The sequence below is a fragment of the Malurus melanocephalus genome, unplaced genomic scaffold (assembly GCF_030028575.1).
Source record: "Malurus melanocephalus ecotype Western Australia unplaced genomic scaffold, MMel_1.1 scaffold_705, whole genome shotgun sequence".
Lineage (NCBI taxonomy): Eukaryota > Metazoa > Chordata > Aves > Passeriformes > Maluridae > Malurus > Malurus melanocephalus.
In genome coordinates this window covers 236,615-262,360 of record NW_026623937.1, presented here as the reverse complement: position 1 = coordinate 262,360, position 25,746 = coordinate 236,615, and positions in this window count along the sequence as shown.

Sequence of the window (25,746 nt, the reverse complement as noted above, 5' to 3'; positions counted from 1 at the left end):
AGATCGTGCTAGCAAAAGTGTTAGAGTTGTTTTAAAAAGTTGGAGTTAGTGGTGTTTGTTTCTTGCCTCTTTGCTACCTGTGCCTGTGAACTGCTTTCCTGGAATGTGCTGGGTAGGACAATGGCACAGAGTTACACTGTGCTGGGCTGTGGGTTCCTGCAGTTAGGACAGAAGCAGTGAAACAAGATCAGGCTGTTTGAATGGACTCTGGATGATGTGCATTTAGATGGAAAGGGATGGGTTTGAATGTGTCTTATCAAGCATAGGCAATATCTCAGGTTAGCACAAGCTTGTGCTGTGAATAACAGAATCAATCATGTAATTTAGGGCCTTTACGTTTGCATTTACAAAGCTACACCTGTTAGTAACTGTGTGTTAGTACCTTTACCCCTGCACATAAATACCTTTATTTGATGATAGCATGGTAGCTCAGGGTAAACATTTAGTCAAAGATCTACATCCCAAAATCAAACCATCAGAAGTATTGTCACTTGAAATTTATATTGAACCATGTAATATTGCACTGCAGACACAAAAATGGTGCCCCATACTCACGATCAGATTGAAGCCTCTTACAGAAAAGATGTTGGTGTGTAAGAACTCCCGTATTTTAACGCAGCATAGCAAGCTGCAAGTGGCTGTGCAAAAGTGTGTATAAATTGTTAGTATTTTTCCAGCATTAGCTTAGGGAGGACAGTCACCCTCAGTATGAAGCCCTTGCCCAGCCAAGCAAACTGCGAACATTCAGGGATTTCACCAAACACCAGAAGCTGAAAGTCTATTCAACTAACTGTGAGATTTGTCCCTGGCATGCTTTGGGGTCAATTGACACTCTCCCCGACAAAACTGGGCATGATTCAGCACTTGTGAGGTCTCAGGTAATATTCTCAAAAGATAGCTTTGCCACCCCCACTTTGGAAACTCTAGTTTGCATAAACACAGCTTGTATTATTCTAGCTACTCTTTGTGCTGAATATTCCTAGACATGTTTCATATATTAAGATAAAAAAAGGGACTGAAGATTGAATACATTTGAAAACTGATTTGCAAAAATAAGGGAAACAAAAAGAAGAAATAGCAGAAGCTATTACTGTTTCTCTTGTCTGGAGTGATCTGTAGGTTTTTTCCAGACTACTTGATGTTTGTTGACTACTACTGGTTGTTTTTTGCTCAGAATTCTTACAATATCTGAAATTTTTACAATATCTACCTGCCAGCTTGCCAAGGGTTCAACCTCTTGCTCTTGACCCCATCATTCACCCTTCTGACCCCTCATCAGGTTGTGTACCTCAAAACCATTCAAAAATTACATCTACCTGAGTGGCATTTTCTTCTAGAATATGTACTTTGTAAGGCTGTTATTTCATCCACAGCATTTAGCAATCAGTTTAAAGGGTAATTTACAGATTTGGCTCTGACCTTTTCCAAAACAGTTGGAATTCAAAACAAATTTGAATACTGCTTTGTTGGGACTAATTTCTCCACCAATGGCAGGTCACAGCAGAGATCTAAATAGCAGAGAAAGTCTGGATTCAATGTAGGACACTGACCAAAGGTAAAATTTTCAGTCTGAACTCACCTTTCTTCCTGGTTTGTCAACATGTTGGTTTCATGCAAAAATCTTTTGCTTTTCCAGGATTTTGCTTTTAGGTGATAATGCTGATTGATTGATTGATTGATTGATTGATTGATTGATTGATTGATTGATTGATTGATTGATGTCTACTTTAGGAAAAAAAGATTGCTTCAGACTGGTGAGGGAGGAGCAGATTTTTATATATGCATAGTGTATGCACTTCAGCACAACTGAAAATGTTGCACCTTCACAAAGGATAAACCTGTGTTTATTTACCACAGTGTAAAAGGGTGCTATTTGCATTGTTGGATTTTCACAGCATATTTTGCCCGGGTTTAGGTGGGATTATTATTATTGTTATTTTAGTGGTTGTTTTTATAGTTATTATGGGATTGCTTTCCTTTTTTTTCTAGACTAAGTACCTTTTAGAAGGAATATGTAGTAGTTTTCTGTTCTTTATTGGCATTGGTAGAAGTTCTGAATACCTTTTTTTTTGACATTTCAGTCGAGAATGAAGGCCACCTATCTAATTAACTATAGTTTAGGTTAGAAGAGCTGTCTTTGAAAATATTTTTTAAAAGCCCACAAATTGTTATTACAGGGATAAAATCACTAAACATGCAGTAGAACTCAATTTGCATATTTATTAATTGCACCATTATGTCACATGAGCCTGAATGATGCTGTTCTGTAATGCTTTAAGGGCAATATTTCCAGATTTCATTCAGCACAAACTGTCTCCATCTTTAGAGATGAAAATGCACCAATCTTTTTCTGTACATAGGCAATTTTTTCCAGAAACCACGTAATCATATGAGGAATAACTGGGGGGGGAAAAAGAAGAAGAAGAAAATTAAAAAGATATATTTCCAAACAGAGTACCCAATTTACATAAGTTATCTTGGTAGTTTAAAGACAAAGAAAATAGTTCATATCTGAAAAGGAAAAAGAGAAGTAGTGTTGTAGCCCTATGTTAACAGTCTACTTGTTCGTGTTACTGATTCTGTTCTGCAGCTCTTCAGTCTCCTTTAGACAAACACAGAGTTTCACACCGTAGGTGTGGTACCCTTCTGCATAAAAATAGTACCCCTTTCAAAAATGCAGAGGAGAAACAAAGAGAGTACAAATTATTTTGCTTTTTCTGCTTTTACACAGGATGCTTTTAAAAGATGATGAGTGTCTCAAATACTTACCAAGAGAAATACATTTCAACTAAGCCAGAATAAGCAGTTTTATAAACTTATATTATTTACCAGTGTGGAATTCACTTCTGTCTCAAGGCTGCTGTAACTCAAGCACTTAGGCTTTATTTCACTGGCAAATTCCTCTTTTAATATCAGGTAAGTTTGGAGTCATGACCCAAAATCCTGCCTGGGGGAAATTAATTAAAGTTATCTGAATCAGTCTGTGCAATTCTAATATTCAATAACAAAAGGGGAATAAAATATTTTCTTTGGGACTAATATGATACTCTGTGTCTCTCTGCTTATACTTTCCCTGACAGTCAAGAGAAGAACTTCAAATAACTTTCTGGGGCATCATCCACGTTGTGGAATGCTTTTTTATTTCACACAGCTCATGAAAACAGAAGCTTTTAAGTGACAGTACTTTGAGGTTCAAGTCACAGTTTCCCTTTTCTTCCATTCTGTGTTTTGCTGACTTTCTAAAAGTTAAGGCAACAAAATTTTGAAAACTGTTTCAATTGATTCAGCCATATTAACTTCTTCTTTAAAGGAACCTTGGACTGGGTGGAAGGTCTGCTTGTATAATTTCGATTTCTTTATCCTTTAATAATTTGAAAGGTAAATTATATGTTAACATGATCTATGTGACAGTCTAAGTAAATCATGTAGTTACAGATGTATTCTACCTGAATGAGCACAGATACAAAACAATGAGAAACTATGTGAGAAAATCCAAACCCTGTTTCTATCCACTGCCTGGCTTATCTGTACCACATCAGACTCACACCAGAATCAGATCATAGCATAATAGTTTCATGTTAAAGATTTGTGAAAGATACTCAATTTGTGTGAAGGCAGAAGCTCTGAAGCAGGAAGAGGTTAAATCTATTCAATTTACCACATTGCGAAAACATTCCTGCACTCCAGCTCACGATATCAACTTCTTACCAAAGTTCTACACACCTTACAAAAATTCTTAACATAGCCAATAATTATATTCAATGATTTCTCCCAAAACACAATTATCCTCCTCTTTCAATGTCTCACTGTGATCAGGACTATGTCACGGACCCGATGAAAACTTTCTCATCTGAAGGCTTTAAAACTCTCAGCCCAAAAAAAAAAAAGAAAGGCTTAAGCAAGAAAATTTTTTAACAGAAAGGTTTTATAAGAAGCCCTAACTGTCTACAAGTTCAGATTCTGTCACACTGTGAAAGAAAACACTCTTGCAGAATGTATGTGTTCCCAGAAATCCACTGAGAGCCAGTCTAGTCTGTGGAACACAGATCTAATACATACTATAATGAAGCAACCATCTGCATTTTTTTTTTGCCTGTGTTTTCCTCTTGATTTTAAGGTGTTGCTTAATAAAAATCATGTATCAATAAACTAAGCTGACATTCAAAAGATTCAGCCTTACTGTTCACAATGTAAATGAGATAAGCTTTTCCTCTGGGTCCTTGTTAATTCAGATCAGCCCATGCAACAGAAGTACTGGCATGAATTTGCCCTCATCTACCCACCCATTTACACAACACACACAGGTTGAGTCCTCAAAAATGGACACAGGTTTTTCAGGAGAGATAGAAGAAATAATTCCTACTCAGTCATCAGAAAAAGTATGTTATCTCTGTCTTGACTGAAGTGAGTTTCACAGAACTCATTCCCATGCTGTGTAAGTCACCATGAATTTTGCTTTCTCTTGATGCACCTTCTCGGTTTCATTTAAGTTAGAAGTGGTAGTGAATCAAATTGGAGCAAATCAGGACTGACAAACAAGTAAATTTTTTTAAAACAGTAACTGAAATAAAACTCAGTAAAAGCAACAAAGCTCCCTGCACCAAATTATTTAGCTAGATCCCTGGAAAAAGAGAACCTCACTTAGAAATAGCTTGTGTTCTGACATCACTACTAACTATCCAATGTGTTTCAGAATAACTATTAAAAATAGGAAAACTCAAACCAAAACTTAATTGTTTTTCTTGTGATGATGGTTAAAAATGGACTTAAACATCTCTAGTAGTTTCCCAACAGGTCAAAATATTAAGAAATTATTTGATTAGGTTTGAATAAATTCTGAGAACTCAGGAGGAATTGCCTTGATGCACTTATCTACTGTCCCTCTAAAAATAAGGGATGGATGAAAAAGAAAAAAAGGTCAATATACCATCAACATGAAAGGTCAGGTTTTTCTGCTTCTGAAAATTTCCCTTTTGTGACACCATTATCCATGCTGTCTGAATAAATGAATCAAAACTATTATTTGTGCTGTTATTCAGCAAGCAAGTCCACAGCTGCATTTATTTATCATCTAATTCTTTTAGAAAAACACTACGAGAAATCTGTTGGAAGTTACCAGCTGAAGGTCAAGCACAACAGAAGTTTGGTACCATGAAGGACAGCAGGGCTCTCTTTGGTTAAGTTTTTCGGTAAAACAGCCGTCTGTATCGTTTAACTGTGAGTAGAGAACACAGATAAATCAGTCAAGTGATTTTTATTGTTTGAAAATCAGATACAGAAGAATTATGAATAAAGAATGAGCAACCAGCTTTTCAGTAATTACATTATTTGTGAAATCTTCAAGTGCAGTAGCTCATTGTCTTTTCTACCATATTTCACCTAGAAGATAACTACAGATAGGACCACAAAGGCAGTCTTCCAAGCAAAGGAACACTTTCTTTTCACTGGTTTAGTGAAGGCAGATCATGCCAGAACAAGCATTTATCTGATGGATCTGCAATGTTATGTTGAACGTGATAAATGTGTTCTTTTAGTCCACGTATTTTAGTTGAGAACTTTGGGATGAGAAGAATCGTGTTGATGCCTACAAAGGAACCCAGGGTGCCTTGGTCAGCCTTGCAGCTAAACTACGAACCAAGATCAAGCATGCATTGTTTAAATGAGCAATACACGAAATACAATTTTAAGAAGTACACGTGAAGATTCCACACTTGTCTTAAAGTGTTTCTTTTCAGTCTCTTACTATGGTGCTCAAAGGTACTGTTCTACTAATTTAAGGTGAAAATCACTCAAAGATCATGGAGATTAATTATGCTTGTTCACTTGAAAACTGGTATTTTAAACTCTATATTTAGCACTTTTTTACACTTCCTTTTTTCCTGTCTTGAATCTCTGTGTTGATATTTTATTGCAAAACAGAAAACATTTGGGGACCGTGGTTCAGCATTGATAAGTCTATGTTTTTCTATCATATTTAATAATCTACTTTATTAAAATAGCATTGTTGCATTCCACCTTATTGTCAACATTAAGCATCATATCTTTTATCTATTATTTAGCCATGATTATTTACCCGGGAATAAAGAAAAACTGGCAGATACTTGCAGGGAGCAAACAGCTGAAAACTCAAAAACATATAACAGACTTATGTAAGGCAGTTAGGTGACCTGTACATGATACAATCATTTGTACATTCACAAAATAAAAATGTGGAGATTTTGTATTTTTTTAAGGGATCTTTAGTTTAATTTATGTTTTTTACAAAAGAAAATATTTCATTTTGCATATTAATTAGCTTTCTTTAAATATTAGCATTTTAACCTTTTAAATCTTTGAAATTGTACACATTTTCTCATATGACATATATCAGAATTAAATTCTATATGTCAGATTTTACTTTGTATGATGCTGAAATGCCAAAAAGCTGGTTAAGATGGAAATTCTGAATATTTTCTTTTCTGTTTGTTGTCAATTAAATATTAATGAATGTTTGTGTCATTATAATTATGATTTTCTGGCTAAAGTATGTTTCTCAGTGACAATGGGAATTAATCAAAGGATTAATACTTTGTGCTGCTGCCCCTGTTGTTCTTTCTTAATGTAGTTCTCATTCCCAGGTGGTTATTACCCACTAGGTGAAGACATGTGCATGAAATCCTCTTTTATCCCATAGATTTTCAATATACACTTTGAGACCTAAAGGAACCTGTGATTAATCACTTACTGACTGGATCATTCCTTCACTGACAATAAGTTACAAACTACATAAAAGGCACTCAACTCCATTGTTTGTGAGATCCAGATTCCTCTTGAGACGCAGTACATTTTACACTAAGACAACCATCACAACTACAGCAAAAATGCTGTTCTCTAGTCAGATGCAAAATGCACTCAATTGCATCATGCTATCTTTCATTATAGTTATGCTTGCTAGCAAGAAGGAAGAAAAAAAGGAAATAAAATATATCAAAGTTTTTCTTATCAAGTTTGTTTATTAAAACTCTAATTCCTGTGGACTAAGTTACACAGCTTCCTCTGGCTCTATTGAAAGTGAAATATCCTGGATAGATTGGTCAGAATTTAGCCCAAACATACAAATGACTCAATTCTCAGCATACTGAGAGTGACATCTATAAAAATGTCTTAGTAATATACAGAGATGAGGTCAGATCTTGCATAGCTGATCTTTCAATTTGAGGATGAATATTTCTACCAAATTTGGTTTTACAAGCTAGGTAGAAAGAAAGGTTTGGTTATGATGCTTCATGTAACTATAAATGTGTGTGTGAGTTCAAGGTGAGCCAGCTCTGAGATAGCACCAAAGACTGTAACAGATTAATTTAGGTAACACTTCCCTTTCTTTCTGTAAGAAAGTATTTATCTTTATTTACTTCAATATATTAACATCTTTCTCTGCTGCAGAAGGAGGTTTGTGGACTAGGCATTTAACCTCCCAATAATGGAGTTCAATGTTTAATTATTTTAAGGTTTAATCTTTTTCTAATTAGAGGGAAACAGCCTTATATTAAATCTTGATGACATCTTCCTGAAAAGCTGCATAAGAAGAGTGGATTTTATTTGTATTTGCATTGGGCCCCATCTCAAATTATTTATATGGATAAAGGTGTAAAACCACTAAATTAATGTGGAAATACACAAATAGTAATTTAAAAGCTCTTACTAGCAAATATATACTCCAATGAAGTAGCTGTCAGCAAAGAGTATTTCTTCCTTCTTATTTCACTTCAATTTTCATAAAAACATGCAAATACTACTTTTGTTTTTTACAGACATAATGAGTTCACAAATAATATGGTGGAACAATTCACTTAGTGTGCTTAGAAGTTTCAGGTCACACACACAAACATACACACACATACATGATGAAACCAAATGCATGTATTGAAGACATCTATAAAGGATTGCGCATTGTCTTTGAGGCCTCTGAATTCACTCCCTCATGAGTTCATCAGTGCGGGAAACAACGTTAACTCTACTAGCAAGAAAAATTWAAAAAAAAAAAAAAAAAAGGACTAATTCACCTGTCTTTCTAGATTTCAATGTTATTATGCATCCCTACAAAGAGAGCTGAAAATTGAATTTGGAGCGTGGGGAGATGACAGGCTGTTTCTGACTAAAAATTCTGCTTAAAAACTACCAGCATATTCTCACTGTATTGAGGTCACTTACTATTGATGTCTTACAATACTGCTTTGCTGGAGATTTTGAAGTATTGGCGGAAGGAGCTAACACAGGCAGCCAGAAGATAGGTGCTGGCTCAATTAATTGAAACATCCAGAATTGATGAGAGCTGTCAAGAGCTCACTGAGGATGGCTACCAGAGGAGCCTAATGAAGTGACTGGAAGAGAGCAAGGTTATTACAGAATCTCGGAAATGGCTGAAAACAACAAAAAGCAAAGGGAGAGCACAGTGTGGCATGTAAGAATGTAGAGCAATACTTGTAAACCAAATTATGCATTCAGGAGTTGGTAGGGTGCTGGTGGAATTGATACACTGCACAGAAAATATCAGCCTCTACTTATCAATGGTCAGCTTCTACTTATCACTTGCATGAGGAGATAATATTAACTTCTTTAGTTCTATGATAGCATGATCCTTACATTTCACATTCACTTAATGACATATAACAGCTGTGCTGTTGCTATTTTCTTTCTGGCTGAATTTCCAAAACAGCAATAAATATACTCTATAGTGCATTCCAGTTTTCTTTTTTTCTGAAGATACCATGCTGAATGTGTCTTTCAAGCATTGTAAGCAGCTGTGATCTCACTGCAGGATGTGTTTGGATGAGCGACAATGTAGTAATTGATATTTTACAAAAATAATTTAAAAGAAAATATAATCAACATGTAGTAATATACTAGAGAGAGGAAAAAGGGCTAAAGCCCACAAAATGTGAAAGGTAGAGAAAGAGTGAAGATGTTTTGCTAAGTAGTCTAAATCTTTGGATGAATACAGAAATAAAAGCCTGTTAGCAGGTTCCATGGGAGTCTGAAGATTGATTATGTGTCCTAGATCCTCTGTGCTTCCTGTGCTGAGAATGTCTTTTTAAACTGCTGATTTCACAGTCTATGAAAGGGCTGACGAAAGAGGCATTGGCTGTGATCTAGATATAAGATTGAAAAGTTCAGAAACCACCTTGTGAAAATGATAAATATTTCTGGTTTTCCCTGCACTTCAAAGAATTGCAGTCAGTGAAGATGTGAGCTCCTTGATTGATAATAGGTAGTTCACATTGCATAAGCCTTCACTTTACAGCTGAAACAAAGAGACACGAAACAAGAAGTCCTGGAATAAGATTGATCAAGTCAACCAAGTCAATGGATCTTCTCAAAATACATGGATTTTTCTTACTGTGTCAACAGGTCCTCACTCAGTGAAACTTATTATGATACCCATTTGAACAGTCCTTCCCAAATTTTCGTGAAGATAATGCAGCCGTAACAATTCACACCAGATGAGGGTCTATCATAAGAATTTGAGTTATTTAACTCAAGATTTTAATGAAATAGCTGTTTCCTTCTGTTATGCTTTCCAGATACTGGTTAAACTCACAGTAGCATTTAGACTTGTCTGCTGCTTCTATTTGTTGGCTTGGTTGGTTTGGGGTGTTTTCTTACTTTGTTTTGTTTTTCATGAATTGAGAGTATTTATCACGTTACAAAAATATTTGCTGGAACAATCTCCTTATTTTATTAGACTACGGTGGAATTGTTTAAATAATAAGATATTTAACCTTTGGAGTCAGCTCTGATGTCTCTGACTAAATTTGGTAGTTATAAATGCAGCAAGGAAGAAGAAGAAAAAGAAGTAAATATGCCGTATTGGCTAAAGAATTGTAAATAGAGTATTTCAGATATACAATAATACACAATGGCAATCTGTAACACTGCACCAAAATACAATTCTGTACCATCCAATATGCTACTGTTATGTTGCTAAATTCTCATCTAACTTAGAAAAAACATTGTTGAGTGTTTTGAATTTCATTGTTGCTGGACATCTACATCTTCTTCCAAAAAACCCTAATTTCAGGAATTAAGGATTTTCTTTCTCAAAAACATGGGCATACTTACCTTTTAAGATAAATAGTTAACAGGAGTCCTTTTTTTTTTTTTTTTTTTTGGTTTTTGAAAAAGTGACATAAGATATTTATTGTAAGCACCAAATCCTCAGAAAATGACATAGTCAGTGGGTACTAAAAAGTATCTGATTGCTTCATTGGAAATGCATAGCTGGAAAGAATATGATGAATTGAAATTGTGCTCAGGAAAGGGCTAGTTTAGATCAACTGGATTTTTTCATAGTGTATAACAGTTTAGTTAGTTAATTTGTTTTTTAAATTAATGAATTGGAATAAAGCAGAATGAAATAGAAAAATTACGTTTCAAATCTGAAATTTTACTTTAAAATGGATACTTTCCAAGTTTCTATTTTGCGTGAATGATTCAGCATTTTGAATTTTCACTCAAAACTGAAAAAAAAAAGTTATTGCCTAGAGTTTGAAATGATTCTCATGATGGTCTTACCTGTTGCTATGAATAAATTCAGTAAGTAATTTTTTAATTGGAAATTTTCCAGTCATGTTCACTATTGTAATATTTGTGAATTTGTTTTTCAGACTGATAAGAAATCCTTGCAATGGTTGTATCACTGGATGGTAGAACTCTTCCATCAGATTGCTTTAGCAAAATGTAACTTTATTCGGCTAGAAATTGGTATGCAGCCATTCTGAAAAAATAAATAAGAATTCTTACAAGAAACTTATGCATAATACGTGCATTGCTTTGGTCTATTTACTGTGATAGAATTACACTGGAATTGAGGCCATCCTCATTCTGTCATGGCCATTGTTAAACAATTTTAATGATAATGCCATAGATTTTTAAGTTTGGTCTAAAGATTCGCTGTGAGATGTTATAAGTTTTCTACTCACTTAACTGGGACAAGAACAGCAAGGAAAAATACTACATACATTGTAGATATGAATAAGAGATAATACTCATAAGCACTCTTGAAATGTTTTTTTTTTTTTTAAGTTAGATGTATTATATATTATGTAATCACATAAAAATATTGGTCCCACAGTACTGTAATCTTTAATCTGATAATGCTGAAATACTTGAGGCGAAAGAACTTTAAAACACCATGAATAACATTTAGAATATACTGTTGTATGTGATATGCACTGAACATCTGTATATGCTGTAAGGATATATGAGGGTAAGGAGGAAAAGAGCAAACTCATAAACAGTGCACTACAAAAGACCTTCTGTGACTTTATAATGACGGATTACTAGCAAAATACCAGTTTTGCAAACTGAACCCTTCAAAAGATCTGAAACTGAAAAACAGACCAAGGTGTCTGTAACTTATGCAAGAAAGTGACAGTTCCTATGCATGGTTGCTGGGCAGTGTGTGAAATCACTTTCCTCTGAGTAATGAGGCAGAGAAATTAGGAATGCAAAATATTTGGGAAAATAATATTTTCAAAATAAAAAAAATGAGCCAAGATTTTAAAAAATGTTGCAGTGTTAGCCAGTAAATAATTCATTGAATTATTCTGACTTTATTTCTATATGTTGTTTCTATATTTCTATATGTTGTTTATATATGGAGCCAGTGCAGCAACACTCAAGAGAGATTACAACTTGGTTTTTGTCATTCTGGGAGATTTCCTGCTGTAGGTCCATGAGTGCAGGAGCTGAATCAACATCAGGGTTTTGCCATTGATTGTATCAGCCAAGACCAGCTACTTGGTCTGTTGCTGTTCACTGCTTCTGTAGGGAAAAAAGAGCAATAAGAAGAGGGTATGAATCTGAAGAAAGAGATAGTGTTTGGACAAATAATTTACCTGGGTGTAGATGAAAGCTGGAAGTAGGTGTGTGCTATAGGCAGGAGGGAGGAGTGAGGAGCTGTCGCCTGCAGCTGAGACAGCACAAGGTCTCTGAGGTTATCAGAGGGTGTGGGTGAGTGCTGGCAGCAGCAGCAGTTACAGAGGCAGAACACTTTGCAATGCTTTATCAGACCAGAGATTTCACTGAAAACGTTCAGCTTTGTTCAGTGTTGGCAGTTCTTCTGTCTCCAAAATGCAAACAATGTTTTTTGGAGCCAGAAGGAGAATGGTAGCAATGGTAAGCAGCTTAGGGAATCAGTCGAGTGGAACAGAAGCACAGAGTTGCTAGAATTGTCCTGAGTAATGACTCTATGACCATAATTAATTCTTAATGGTCAGAACATGGAAAAGATAGAAAATAGTTTCTCGAGAAGGTTGCAGTTTCTAGGGAAGTGACTGTAAGTTGATGCCAAGTGCACACAAACAACATCTATCAACATTAATTTAAAACAGTTCTGTGATATGCAGGTTTGTTACTTGGACAGGCAACCTGACAGCAGAGATTGATGCACCTATCAGAGAGGAATAAGAATATAAATCTCTGTCTTATCAAAAGGAGAATGCAGGGAGCAGATAGGGCTGATGTGGTAGACGTAATCTATTTAGGTTTCCAAGAGATGTTTGACATTGCATGGTAGAATAGAATAATATATCTTCAGGTTAGCATGTAAGGCATAGAAGATTCTTTTCCTTCCAGCCTTCTCAGGCTGCAATGTAGTATGTTGATTCCCAAGTGTGGAACATAGTTTCTTCACTAGTTTTCCTCTCAGCCTTTTTGTTTTTCTACTCCTTGATTTATCTAGAAATCTCTTCCAGAAAATCTCCTTCTATACATCTTGCATTATTTTTTTCATTTGTATTATGTTTATCTTTCCTGTCATTTATCCTGACTTTTTTTACATAAAACAAGAGAACATAGAACACTTCATGGACTTAATACCACTCTCCTGGTTTTAATCTTGTTTTTGTCCCCTGTTAGAGTCACAGAACTGAAGAAGAAAGAATACACCCTTTCCCAATTTTTCCCCATAATCTGTCTATCAGCAGAATTGAATATATTCTACTTTATGCTCATGACAAGGACAGGAAAAATCTACTTTCTAATGGTGCAACTAGGCTGAGAAGAAGAAAGGATCCTAAATTTCTGGACAGAATGGAATGCAGCACGGACAACACTCAGTAAACTTAAGAGGTCTCAGTCTGGACTGACACACCTGAAGTGCTCAGCTCTAATACATGAGCATTATAAACTATTATCAAGATAACTACATTTGGCCAGATGAATCACTGTTCATGTAGTTACACATCTTTGTTGAAAATAAGGTCCTTAGTTCTACTTTACAGAGGGAAGTATAAAATGAATATAATAAAATCTCACTCTACTTTTATGGATGGTATAAAAAAGGCGCTGTTATTTCCTGGCTGAAGCAAGCAATTGTGTATTGGTGAGGAGAACTGTTATCTTTGGAATGTCTGATCTCCCCTCCTAAACCTCAGGAACTCATTTAGACAAAGTACTGGAGTCTCTCACTCAATCTGGAGGAGGTGAATAATCATGTCTAAAGAAAATAGGAAAACAGATTTGATTGCTGTTCAGTTGAACAATAATTTAAAAAATCTGAGAAAATTTCTGCATATTAAAATAAAAAGAGAAAAAGGGGGGAAAAAACAGCTTATCTGTCCTCACTGATTGCTTTTTTTCCTCAGTCCTGAGAAAAAAAAGAACAAAATGGTCTTTTATTCACAAAGTGGAAAAGCTTCAAAAGAGCAGCGAGAAGATTTGGACTTGACACCTATTGCTATCATGAACTTCATGTGCAGCCTTGACAAAGTCAGCTATCCTCCTTACATCTTCAGTTACCCAGCTGACAAATGAGCAAGTCCTAATGCACTGAGTGCTGCGAAAAATAGTTATTACCTTTTGAAAAGCACTTTCTAAGGGTCTGGTGTAGTATAAATGACAGACACTTATTTTAGACAAGAAAGCAACAGATATGACCATTTTATTTCAAGGATTTTTCTAAAGGAAAACAGAATTGTTTTCAGTGTAAGCTATTTTCTAAAATAGCAGCAGTACAGAGGTGGGTGCCTCTCGACTGTAGGTGACTACAGTAGATGTAAGGCATCTCCTTTTAAGTTGACACATTAAGAAGTTGAAGTGGTTCTGTGAGGTAGCTGAGGGAGTGTGCTGACATTTATGCTGTACCTCAGGTTTCTGCTATCATTATTCTACATGCCATGGAACATGCACACAGACTAGCTAGTATGTGACAGTGCATATAAATTCTTACCAAAAGCTTGACGGAAAAAAAAAAAAAAAGTATTCTTAGTGTTAATATACTAGCATGAAATTCCCTGTGGTATGATGGCAGATATTTTCCAGTGAATGCATCTCAGCCCAGGTCACATAGACAGAAAAAGGAATTTGAAATTCTTTGTAATGCTCTGACTGTTAAAGGATCAATTTATTCCAATCCTGTCATAACAGACCTTAGACATATTAGAAGCTGCTAATTAAAATGGTCTGCACTTCTGAATGCCACTTTTAGAAAAAAAAAGGAATGAAAAATGAGATCCATTTCGGGTGTACATGTTTTCACTAAAAGGGTATGAGTAGAAGGAACAATGGAGTTATGTGAATGAGGATTGAGATATATTGCTTTCCACTACTTTTCAGAAAACTTCAAGCTGTTTTGCATTCCCCTTCTCTCTCCAAACCTGTGACAGAGAATTTGGTTTGGATCCAGAGCTGGACGAGGGGACTGACAATTAGTAGAGAACATAACAATGACAGGGTTCATCTCTTACCCATTGCTTTACTTGCATAGTAAGGACACAGCACTCATGGTTACACAGCAGGCTGGAAACCATATTTTAACATTTCATCCAAATCTCATATTCTGAAGGGAACTCCAGCATTTAATATTGTTTTTCCTTGCAAATTACCACAAATGCCGGATTTCTGCCTTCAGCCCCCCAAAAGAATGAACTTGGACTTCTTAGAACCATGCATGCTGACAACAATTTTCTAATGTTAAATGTCATGTAAATGCAATATTATTTCATTTACATCCTATAATTTGAAAGTAATGTAAATGTCAAATAAAATTTAGAACTGCCTGAATGTGAACAAGGACTACGTTACAAAATATGTTTTAACATTACCACTGTAGGAAAATCAAAGTAATCAGGTAATTTCTTTTCCCCTGAAGAAATATTATCCTATTACATTCACACAGGTTATTCCAAGTGATGAAACTGGAATTTCTAATTGTATATCTCTGTGTAACTTCTTACAATTCCTCTTGAACCTTTCCCATGAGAATTCATCACTGAAATATCAGGTGGTGTTACTATTAATGCCTGAGAGTACTAAATGCTTGTGAACTATGAAATGCATAAATTTTTCCATATTTTTTTTTGTTTTGGATAAACCTAGAAGTGTCCTGAGCTTTTAGCAACCATTTTGAAGGCTCAGACCCTTATTAACACATAGAACAGCAACATAACAGCAAAGCCGGCGATTCTTTTTTACTCAAAATGTGTCCTGTGTTAAGGGCAAGTGGACATTTTTAGCTCTATTTACTAACTGCTCAATTCTGAATGGATCTGGAGTCGCTGGAAAGGTAAATGTGCTTGATTCAGATACAGTGATTTTTGAAATGCAAGCATCTAGTGTCATCAAGATGTAAACTATCTGTTCAGGTACAGCTGGCTGTTATGGCACACGACCTAAAGGAGACCCAAATCCATATGAAATAGCAGCAAATGCCAGTCAGGAGACTCCAGGACCTTTCATATGATACTAGGTGTCTCTACTGGCAGCTCAATCAGGTCCAGAAGCTGGGATTTATCTCCCTATTGAATAATTGTGGCGTTCGTATGTACATGTGACAAAGCTTCATATGGWTCTCCCTAGGGAACAGAAACAAACGCAGTGTGTGGCTAAAGGTGTTCTGTGACTCCTGCACTGACTGTGTGACCCAAAAAGCAATGCCTAGGTTTGGTTTCCTGCTGCCCAGTGTCCCTTTCTTAGAGGGTTTAACCTGGTCTCTGACTAGCTTTAGAGAAGAAAGGGTTTCCCTTCAAAATCCTGTCATAATTCTGCTCCTATGAGATGCTTTGGACAGCCCAAGATGTCAAAAAAGCAATTGAACATCTGTGAAACAGACTCCTCTGTACATCTCTATCAGCAGGAGAGCTCTCTAGATTGCAGTGGCTTTATTAACTGAATTTCTAATGAGCTGCACAATGAAAGTAGGTGGAAACCCACACATCAGAAAACAAAGGCTTTTTCAAAGAAACTTACCAGTTAACCAGCAAAAACAGCCACACATTGATTTAATGACAAGAAAATGTGAGAAAATAAATAATACTCTTTTGCCCCCAAAAAAATTGCTCTGGTGAATATGACATAATAGAAATTAGCTTTGAAATCTTATGTAACTTGGCTTGTATTCAAATGGAGACTGGTCAGTCTTTTTGGCTCAGATTGAGTTAGAAATACTTTATTTATGCATAACAATATAGTGGCTAAAGCAAAATGCTGCCAGGAAGACTATCTGTGCAATTGTAATTCATGTCTCTGGATATTTACCCTAAAGCAGTCTTAAAATTCCCCCATCAAATTTTTTTTCCAAGAACCTCTGCTTCATGTAACTCACAGGATGAAAAATTTCCTAAATTGCAGTAATTTGTGCTACTTTCACAACTTGAACCCTAGCCTGTACTTCCTAGCTTTTGAATGCATAATCTATAATACCTCTTTTCTGCATAATTTCCTATAAATATTGAAATGAAAACTGAACAAGAAAATCTCCTTTATGGAAAAATGCACTGACAATTCCCTTTTCTTCTCAGTATTAAAAAATTTTAGCTGAATCTGTGTCAGTAGGCAACCCAAGGCCAGGGCAGTGAAACCATAGTGTTTAATTCGTAGTGTGTTCTCTACTGGTTTTGCCCTGGTGCAATTAGTAACTTCCCAAACAATGCCTATGCTCAGCTAGGAGAAAAAGCACATGCTGTTAGGGAAGGACCACAAAAGGTTTCTGCTAAGCAATTTTAACAGAATCATTCTGGTTTTGGAGAAGGAATGTGAGGAAGTTTAAGCCTATGATGTGTGCTGCACCATTTGAGCAGGTCTCCAAATGGCCCCTGGTTTACATCGACAGGAAGCATAGACTGTAACTGCTGTGTGTGTTAGATTCTGGTGCATGATGAAACATTTTACTGTTTTGGATTCAGTTTCCAGTTCTGGCAAGGAATGGTAAGAATTTTTTTCACTGTTTTCTCTCCTAAACCTCAGAACTCTTATTTCATAGCTCTAGAATTCCTTCAGCTAACCCAATTCATGAAACATAGAAAGCTAAATACAAAATTCATTGGAGAGTTAATGAACAAAAATAACATATCTTTATATTCCATTCAGAAAAGAACTAAACATTTTTCAGCCCATGATTCTCATCCATATTAAGAAAAGGACAGGAACACATCTTCAGCCTTTTAAATAAATGTGTTGACATGATTGAACTCTAAGGCTTTGTAAAACTAAACATCTATATTAAATTTTCTTCATAAACAATGATCAGGAGAAAACATATAAAACATATTCTAGGCAATAAATGTTAAAATGGCTTTGGTTCTTCATCCCACACCCTTAATTAAATAAAATAAAATGAAGAAAATTCAATTAAGGGTATAGTTTTATTATTGTCACATATATTGTAGAGGTGCCTTGTCCTTTCCCGTGCTTAGATATTTAAAACAGTCATAACAACAACTGTTCCCAGCTACAAAATGTGTCTGCAGTGTTTAAAACCAAGCAGATGTTTCTAATTGTATCGTCTCACCTGAGTCCAGTTCTCTCACAACTTATGGCATTTTGAGTTTATGTGCACATGTATTGCTGGAATGGCTCCTGAATCCTCTGTTGAATATACTCTGGCGTAGTCATAAAATCTCTGCAGCTCAAGGATTCAGCCTCCCTCTTTAATATCTGAGAGATGCTCTGAGAAATGAAAAAGGAATTTACCTCCTACCCTTCTGCCTAGTCCCATCCATGCCAAAGCACTTAGATCTGGGCAAGAACATTTTTGCACCATCCAGTCCTTTGCTATTATAAAGCACAATGGTTGAAGATTCTCCCTAACAACAGATTCCCACACATTTTTATATCTGACTATTCAACAGAGCCAATTTGCCTGATGCTGTGAAGATACCAATTATTTCTAGGGCTGCCAGAATAAAAAGACTGTTTTACAGGGAAGCTAGCATCTGGCTAGCTTATTTTATGGTACATTCAGAAGAGATTATTTAAAAGAGAATAGCTCTTTTCAGAACTTTAGACAGTAAATTATATTGAACAGTGAGCTCTCCATCTCCCCTTCACTTTCTTTTGTCTCTGTCTTTTTAGAGGTCTGCTGCAATGCTGCTGATCCCCCACACTTTTAATACTGGGATGGGTGGACAGCAATTACTCAAATTTTTGTGTGTTCCCGCAGTTTACAATTTCTCTAATCTAAAAGCAATAGAAGATACTGTGCATTTTCAGAGGATCAATGCACTTTTCTGTCTTCACATTTGTATCCTTTTTACATTAACCACTATGGAGAACAAACATAGAAAACCCACCAACATCATTTGTCTCCTGCTCCTTGTGCAGTCAGATAAGCATTAACTGGGACAAAATCTACCTCAAACCATGTGATTGCTTACATGTGATACATGTCATAGAAACAAAGCATTTCCAGAATAATTTAATTTCAAACAGAAAAAGCATTTTAACTCCATAAACTTAATGTAAGTACTCTTCTGTGTATAACTACTTTGTTTCCAACCTGGAGAAGGAATATGGTTGGCACCTCCGGAGAGCAGCTGCTGAATGAGGAGGAGTTCTAGGGGACTTGCTCTTCTAGGTTAGGTGTCTCATGTTTCAAAATTGAGGTAGAGATTTTTCAGGGGCTCTGTGCTGTCCTGGCCCTCATCAGAGAATGATGACAATAGCAGAGGCATCAGGTTACCTTCTGTAATGAGGGGCTAGGCTCCTTTCCGTCCGTAATTACTGAATTTTGAGGTAGGTTAGCAAAGGTGTTTTACATAATAGGTAGGAAAACTTATTTAATGAAATCTTCTTTTGCTTTAATGCTAGAAGCAACTTTTCCCCTTTAATCTCAAGTGTGCACAGAGAATTCAAAACAGAGAAAAGAAAATAATTTTTACAGAAAAATAGGGCCCTTTTATGATATTTCTAGATATTTATGTTCCAGATTACAATGCTCATTCTTTAAAGGGCTATATTCCTTTGGGCTTCCCTTGGCTAAGGTAAAAAGGTTATCCTAGCACAGCTCAGACCTTTCTGAGTGAGATAATGTGGGGCTGGGAAAGTTCTCCATTCTATATCATAATGTATACAATCCTGTGACAGCTCATGGCAGTCTTTTCAACAATTTCGTATGTACAGTTATACATAAACAAGCACCTTACAGGGCATTCATCTGTACTTTGAATAGAAAAATCCCGTTATTCCATCCAGCAGAAATACATAATTTTCTGTTTGTGTAAATAAGTGTTATAGAAAACCTGTTCCCTACCAATTGCCCTTTATTTTTCTCTTCCAGAGTAAGGGCCAGGTGAGATTAGACTTCTAGTAGGGGAATAATATGGCAAAATAATTATTCCTCTTCTTTTTAAAGTTCATATAAGTGACACTTGASAATTTTGTAATCTTTTATCCATGTGAACTCACATGTGTTTGACTTACCTGGGAGTACCAGCAATAACAGCTGTTGTAGAAGCTGCTCACAAAAACAATGACTGATCTTTGTCAATGTAATTTTGACAATATTTTATACCTTTTCTAATTTGATAAAGTAGGAAGTTGTTAAACCTTTTCTCCTTTTTTTCTCCTTTATTTATTTTTCTTTCTTTACTTCTTTTTTTCCCATTTATTTTTGTTCCTTTTCTTTATTGAAGACTAAGATTCTCAATAGCTTGTGGCTCTGAAGAATTCACATTTTAGAATACCACAGCCTGGAATTAATTCATGCAACATCAGCATTCAATTGGAGTATCTAAATTAACAGCGCATCTCTTTGAGGTTCTGAATATTAGTTTCAGCTACGGAAAGACAGGCATTTCTGAGATTTCTGAGCCAATTCTCACATGGAGTGAATCAGCTTCTGCATACTTCTGCTGCATTGATTCCACAATGAACCAAAGACAACTCTGTTCTTATTATAGGCACCTCAGGTAGGTCCCTGAAGTTAAATGAGATAAATCTAGATTCAAGTCACTGCTAGAAATACTAGTGAAAACATAATTCTGCATTCTTAAGAGAAAGTATCATCTTTGAAAGTCAGAGCTGATGGTACATACGCTGCAAAGACCCAGATCTTTCATCATATAATACAGAAAAGCAGATGGCTTTTATTAACCTGCTATAATAAGTTTGAGAAGCCCCAGGCAAATTGACAAAGCAGCAAACAAGATGTGAAGTTACAAGCAATAAACCAGTTCAGCTCAGAGGGAGAAAGGTGCTGAAGGGGATAAACACTGATATAAAAAAAAAAAAAAAAAAAAAAAAAAAAAAAAAAAAAAAAAAAAAAAAAGAGAGAGAGGGTTAAGCTTTGTCTGCGATGGGGTACAAACAAAAAAGATCAGTAGATTTAGGAATGAATATTCTGAGACGAGTACATTTGTCACATCTTATGACAGAGTTTGAAGTCAGTGAATTTTCTGGTCAAACATACAAGGAAAATAAACATAGAAAGTATACAATGAATAAAGTAATGATATTAACAGATGGACTTACCACCCTACCTGTGAATTTCTTTGATGGAAATTTGAAGAAATAAAAAAAACTTATGTAGGAAAACCATTCTGTCCGCTTGTATACCCTGACAGACGCCAGGCTGCTGTTTAGATAAGACATTTTGGAATCATTGTGGACAGTTCATTTCCTCATTGTTCAAGAGAGTTTACAAACACATATCTGGTGCTGAAATGGTGGTGAGAGATATTGAAAATGAGACAAAAATAACAATCCATCTCCAAGAAAATCCCCATTTTTAATGCTGTGTGGAGTATTTTGGTCACTTGTGTGTGAAGAAAAGGTAGCAGAAACAAGAACAGCACAGAGAAAAAGAAAAGGGTGGGTAGAGGTATGAAACTATTTCTGTACAAGAACTGAATAGGTTAGGACTTATGAAATGGAGAACTGATAAAAGAGGGGTGTTATGAAAAAGATATAAAAGGTCATTGAAGTCTTTCCAATAGAGGAAGAAATGAGAACTTAAATGAAAAAATATATATATAAATGAATCTCTGAAAATCTTTCCACAGGATATGGTAACGCCCAAATTGTAAAAGGCTCTTTGAAAGTGAAATAAATTAAAAATTATGAGACAGCAAGTACTTACAGTACTCGTGAAGAGAACCATAACCCTTATCACTACCTAATACTCCAGTTATCACAGAATGTGCAGGGAGAAGGGTGCTTTTCCTGGTCTTGCTTTGTTCCCAAGCACCCACTGTTGGATGCTCTCGTGTGACATCCAAGAATGGTGAGAACTGCAATCTGACTGAAGAGGGGTGTAGAGAGAGAGTAAGAATCTTTGCAGTCAGAAAGACACACCTAGTATGTGATTAAGTGTCATAAATCTGATAAACAACAGAGAAGTTAAAAGAACTCAACTTTTTTATTTCTGGGAGTATATCCAAATTTAAGCAACAAAATTAAATCTTATCTTTATTCTTGAGAGATTCTAAAAATCACCCTAAAAATCACTGAACAAAACTTTGTGGTGTTAAAACTGGTGACTCCTCCAAAGGGTCCTCAAATCCAGACATTTGAGCAAAGTACTGCAAGGCATTATCAAAAAAAATTAAGACCAGTACAAACCTGAACATAGATGCCAGTAAGCATGTAAGAGCAACCAAAGAGAAAAACTAGAAAACCAAATGAGATTTTTATCTAATAGTAGCACTGCACTGGTGTACATGTAGCTGGGGGCAAAGTACTTGGCTGCAAACAACTGGCCATTATCCGATCACTGTTTCCCCTGAGAAATTTTATTGGTATTAGAAAGACATAAATAGGAGGTTCTAGAGAGGTAGGGATCAGTCTCTTCTGTTGTGTGAAGTGAAAGGATGAGAGGAAATGGCCTTAAATTGCACCAGGGGAGGTTCAGATTATACAGAAAAAAAGACAAGTGTTTAGGCATTAGAATAAATTATCCAGTGAGGTGGTGAGGTCAGCATCCCTGGAAATGTTCAAGAGGTGTCTGGAGGTGGATATGTTTAGGGCTCATTATGGAGGTGCTGGGTTGATGATTGGACTGAGTGATTGAAGGTCTCTTCCAATCTTGATGATTTTGTGATACTGTGACTCTGTGATTATAAAAACAAGAACGGCAGGCAAATGCTATGAAGACAAGATATATGAAAACTCTTGTCATGAGTCCTGGCAAAAATGATCCAGTCTTGTAGCAGATCACACACAGTTTGACCATCCCTGCTCAGCCAAACCACCTTCATGTATTTACAAAACCAAGGCCAAACACATTATCTCCATCACGCACCACACCTAGCTATAGAAAAAATTGTTTTCCCTCAAGCAACAATGAAATATGAATATTGTATTCTCAGTTCTTCTGATGTTCCCTTTAAAGATAAAACCACCAAATATGGAAGCTTTTTTTTGCTACAATAACAATAGAAATCTATGGGCATATGGTTTGGGATTTCTTTCCAGCAAAACAATACCAAGCAAGCCAGGACACAATTTATTGAAATTGTTTAAGGAAAACCTTTCCTGTTAATCTGTGCATGCAGTTAACATACTAGTTGAACATACTAGTTCCTCTAGTGAGCTATCTAGTAGAAGAACAAAATAAAATGAGTGCAGCCTTCATTTAAAAAATGTAACAATAAAACCATTTAATAACAGAATATAATTCTTCCTTTAGGTAATGTCTTTTGCACAAAGCCTCTGACAAAGCTTTCAAAGACATCGTTCTCTAAAGTTAACTGAGTTAGTTGTGAAATATGATCTGATTCAACCTTACCTTTGCCTAAAGAAGTATAATTAATAGATTTTTTCAAATTTATATTTAGTTTTTTAAAACTTTACATCTGATGTAGAACATTATTTGAAACAGTGAGATAGGGTCAAATCATTACAATAAAGGATTCATTGAATTAGAAGGCATTTTAGGACCTTCTTACTTCCAAGCAGGTTTTACTACCTTTCTCATAAAACCTGTTAAAATATATCAGTCATCATCTACATGCAAATAATGTATGCAGAATAAATAAATACTAATTAAAATGCGTGTAATAATTACGAATTCTGATGGTTCTGAATTATTTGAATTTTTCTGTCAAATCTAAAATTCTTTTCCTCTTTTCAGTAAAATAATCAAAATAAATCAACAATTCTAACTTTCAAAGAGGAACTATAATAAGTAGGAGTAATTTTATAAAATACTAACATTCCAATTAACAAAACAGAATTCTAGATTTAGTCAAGGACCTCTTTTTGCAGTTTTAGGGCACCCACTTTTGCAATTCATGTCACTGCTGAGTCATCATCATTGCTAAAGAGCAAATTTTTTCAGATGCTGTGTCATCTAAATTGTTTCTTCAGATACTGGTATTTCCATAAAATAAAGGCAGATACAGATGTTGAGCTATCCATATAATAACATCATAAAGGATTCTGAATCCATATCCACTCAGATAATCAAAATTGTATAGTGAATGATTAGAGCTAGGACAATCTAATTTATTTAATTCAGCTTGTATAGGTTGCAGAGGGGCTTTGCCTGCAAATAAGTGAGGCCATTGAGAGGTCTCCACATATTGGACCTGTGTGGATTCCCACTCCCCTCTTTCAGGATGTCCCAGAGAAACTGTTGTTAAGCAGAATACAAATTCTGTGTGGTTCCTGAAGAAGACAAATTGTGGCGGGACTGTAATGCATGCAGCTCCTGTGCTTGAAGGAAGGAGATAAGGGACATGAGGGTACAAGTGCTTTGTTTCTGTCTTGCCTTCTGGATTCAAATCACCCATGGAGGAATAATCCTTGCTCCTCTAACAATGACTTTTCTGTAATCATACCAGTTTCAAAGCCCCAGAAATTGTCTGTCCTGTGGATTATTTGAAATGCAGCTCTAATTTTTCTCTGTACATTATTTTTCACGCAATCTGTACAATCAGAAGAAAACCTCATGTTTGAATCCCAAATTAACTGTGACTACAGGGAGTTCAGAAGAGATCTGCACTATGTTTACCGTGCCTTCTGCATTATGTGAAGAACATTTAAAACATACTATTTTTGAATCATTTACAAGTGCTTTTAAAATTGTGTATTTTAGAACAGGATATTTTCTCTACTGTTTTTTATCAAACTCACATGAAGATATGGTTGCAAATAATTTGGTGCTATTTGAAATAATTTGTAAATATGAAATAAGGTTATTGAAGTATTAATCAGGCATCGACTTCATGTAGAGACACTGAAATAATTTGTTTGATGGAAAAAAATCCAAAAGTAGTGACATAAATTATTCACCCCAAGTAATTCAGCCAGACCTAACGAGTACAGTATAGTAAAGAGGAGTTTGCATATTGCACAAAGGGATCATTTAAAATCCTTTATCACTTTGTTCACCTCTCCTGCCCTTCTTCATCTTCTTTGCAATTCCAATAAGGCTGCAACATCACTGCCACACAAAAAGCATTAGTGATTCTATTTAAAAGGTGCCAACCCTGTTGATTGTCTGCCTGCCCCATTGTCAGTATAAAAACATGCTTTGTTTGTATTCTGAAAGGGATATGGGAATTATTTTGGTAATTTTGTGCTTTTCACCAAGTCTGTACTTCTAAACAAGCCAAAACCATTGCTGAGGTCATATTGTGTCACAATGTTCATTTTTTCAAAAAGCTGATTATTAGTTTGGACTTGTATGAAAGTTTTCAAATTTGAGTTGTCATCACAACTTACTATAGAGCAGGAAAAAAAACCCAACTGATAACCAAACTACCAAAGCAAAATAAACCCTAAACTTGCTTGGTTTGAAGCACAATGTTTCATTCCTCCCTCTTGGGATGACACTGAGAGATAGTCACATGTCTTTCATGCTACCTCCATTGCATTTCTTTGGGTTTCAGCCACAGCACAAATAATGTAGGCCATGTCCTACATCTGGTACCAGTGCTTCAGCCCTGCTCACACCTATTCTGTCAAGACACAAACTGGTGTCTGGAAGGATTCCTGGCTAAACTTTGACTGCTGAGAAGAGGGAGTACTGAGATTTGCAAATGAGTCCCTACTACTAATCCTGTCCTAGCCTGTCCTGCTCACTTATAGTATGATTTCTCACACCAAATACCTTCATACTTTCCCCTAAGGGGAAGTGTGTCAGATTTCAGTTTTAGAAAGTAAACTCAAATATCATTTATGAAAATAAGAGCTGGAAAGCAGGTTATAGACCAACTATATGCACTTGTTTCTGTTTTCCACCCCGAAAAAAACAGTTAAGTCTCCATTTTGTCAACAGGAACACAATTTCTCAAGGGTTATATGACCCAGATCTCATAATTTCCAGTGCCGGGCTAAAATCTGTTACCTACCTTTCCAGATGATTAATGTCCTCAGTTTGCTGTACTTGGTCCCTTTAGTATGAGAGAAGGAGAAACATTACAAAAGAATGGTTATTTCTGTGCTTTTTCACAGTCCAATAAATCCTAGAAGGTATTAAAAATCAGGCAGAATTACACAGATTGATATCTGAAAATTTTCTGAGATGGTCAAGTGGTTGAACAATAT